The sequence below is a fragment of the Capsicum annuum genome, chromosome 1, assembly GCF_002878395.1.
Source record: "Capsicum annuum cultivar UCD-10X-F1 chromosome 1, UCD10Xv1.1, whole genome shotgun sequence".
NCBI classification, from domain to species: domain Eukaryota; kingdom Viridiplantae; phylum Streptophyta; class Magnoliopsida; order Solanales; family Solanaceae; genus Capsicum; species Capsicum annuum.
Genome location: NC_061111.1, coordinates 217,921,189 through 217,923,765, shown reverse-complemented (window position 1 = coordinate 217,923,765; position 2,577 = coordinate 217,921,189). Strand labels below are relative to the sequence as shown.

Genomic DNA, 2,577 nt, shown 5'->3' with positions numbered 1-2,577 from the left:
AGGAGTATATAATTAATTAAAAGTAGAAAGAAAAGTAATAGTTATGGTAAGAAAGTTTAGTTGCGTAAGTAGTTTTTCCTTATATAATACTTTCTTCATTTTAAAAAGAATGACTTATTTTGATTTAATATAAAATTTTAAAAAATATATAAAATATATATTTATAATTTTAAAATAAAGTTATATTAAATATATTAAAATAACATTTAATTTTATAATTTTAAATATATTCTATAAAAAATTAAAACTAAAATATTATAAAATAAATAATTGTTTTCAAACGAACTAAAAAAAAAAGAAAATCATTACTTTTAAAACAGATAAAATAACTAACAAAAAATTTTCAGATGCCGACGAGCAACCGTCACTTTTTTATTTCTTTGTCTCTTTTATTTATCAGCAAGGTCTTTTCCGATTTTTTTAGGAGGAAACTGAGGAATCTTTGACTAAAGGACCCAACTTGTTGTGTCAAGTTAGTTAATTGCAAATTATTAGGAAATGAATATTTATTGGAAAACGCGTTGACAAGTGAACTTTACGTTCGTTAAAACGCAAATACCATTGAAAAGTAATTAAATCTGGAAGAGTAGAATATTTTCATGGTAAGACCCATATATGTTGCTTTTAAAAAAGATTCAAGTTCACTGAAAATCTTCATTATATTAGTTCAACATTAATTCTGTTGACTTGTTTTAGTTGAGATATAATAGTCCTATAATTTGTATGACTCAAATAAACTCTTAACAAATTATTGTGTTCAAAGCTCGAAAAAAATAATGTCTTTCTTCAATTAAAAAAAATTCTCCTTTTTACGATACTAACCTCACATTTTCTTGCACTTGGCGATATTTTTGGCACTTCATCGCAAGGTAAAATTACCACTATTTATTGGTGTTGAAATTCCTCGTGGAATAAATTAAAAGATGAATGACCACTTTCTAAATCACGATACAACGACCAAGCAATTCATAAAGTGTAGTGCGGATATACTTCTTCAACGGTAGCTTCATATTTCTCATGCATTAATCCGCCAAAGATTACTCTTTTAAGTGTGTGATATTCAAATCTAAATTATTCGGGTGAAAAAAGATTTCTCGTGTATGAACAATATACTTAATGACTTTAGATAAACCGAAAATAAACTCACACGACCTTTGTTTTATTTAAAGTTACAAAACCTGCTTTAAAGGCCTCATACATGTATGTAGCAGGGGTACTGAATCATCAAAGACGACAAGACGGGAAGCCATAAAAAGGTTACACTAATTGGATAGATGTTCTCAACTTGGCCAATTTTTGGTTACTGCTTTGTAATGTGATAAGCTCATCAATAAAGGACTGCAGATTCTGATCGGAGGAACCACCTTCTGCCACTGCCTCAGCCGCTTTCCTCTTCCATTTTGAATGCATTCTCTTTCATCTCCGCGGCCTTAGGACCGCTTGTCACCTCGCGCAAAGATTGTTCAACTTCGCATCGGGGAATAATCCTGTTCTCTGTCACACCTCTAGAAAGTCTTACGCCTGTTTTGAATTCATCCACTAAATATTTAGCATCCGTGACTTGATCACCCCATCGTGGAAATGCTATGATAGGGACACCATTCGCGATGACCTCCATGGACGAATTCCATCCGCAATGAGTCAGGAAACAGGCTAAAGATGGATGTGCTAAAACCTGTTCTTGCAAACACCATTCCACAACTTTTCCTTTATCCCCGACTTTGTTTAAATAGCCTTGTGGCAAGACTACTGCAGGAAAGAACGAATTTTTTCGGGGAGGCTTCATGATCCACAAGAAATTTAGCCCCGAATTCAATAAACCATAAGCAATTTCATCGACTTGTTCCTGGCTCGGAACAACAATACTGCCGAAAGAAATGTAAACAACTGAGGATGGTGGCTTGGAATTGAGCCATTGAGTGATGAAGCTATCAGCCTTCATCAAGTCAGCATGAATATCATCTTCAATTTTTGGATCTTCGACTAGTAGTGGACCGACGGTCTAGATGGGTAAGAAATTGGACATATAGTTCACTATGTCTTTTTCGAGATCCTCAAACGATTCAATGAAAATTCGAATGGGCTTAGAGAGGTAATCGAATTGACGCAAAATTGCCGTTGCTAAGACAGGAAATGGATTAGACGGGAGCAAGAAGCTAGGAAATTTATCCACTTCAGAATAGGCATGTTAGGCAGTGAACATCAATGTTGGGATTTGTTTCATTTGGGAAAGGTGCAAGATTGAAATGATAGTGATAATAAGCAGAAAAACTAGCACAAGATTGGACCCAAAGAACAGCACAAGGTATACCAAGGCTATCAGCCACATCACATACCCATGGAATAAATGGATTGTTGATTAGACATGAAACAGTAAGCCCTTTTGCTTCATTTTCTTTTAACATTACAGGGAGTACTCTGCCTCTAGCTTCAAGATTCGCCAGCTCGATCTTTAGGCTGAGTGTATTCCCATCCATCGAAGAACTCCAAACCAAGAAGACTAGGTAAAGAAATTAATTATAGAACACAAATTAGAGTAATAATGAAAAATCTAATAGAAAAAAGTAAAATGGATAG

The 2,577-nt window shown here is 33.9% G+C and overlaps 1 pseudogene; it reads right to left on the bottom strand.

Annotated features, from left to right (window-relative positions):
• Positions 1-1,071: 1,071 nt before the first annotated feature.
• On the bottom strand, positions 1,072-2,571 carry LOC107857268 (annotated as a pseudogene).
• Positions 2,572-2,577: the final 6 nt, after the last annotated feature.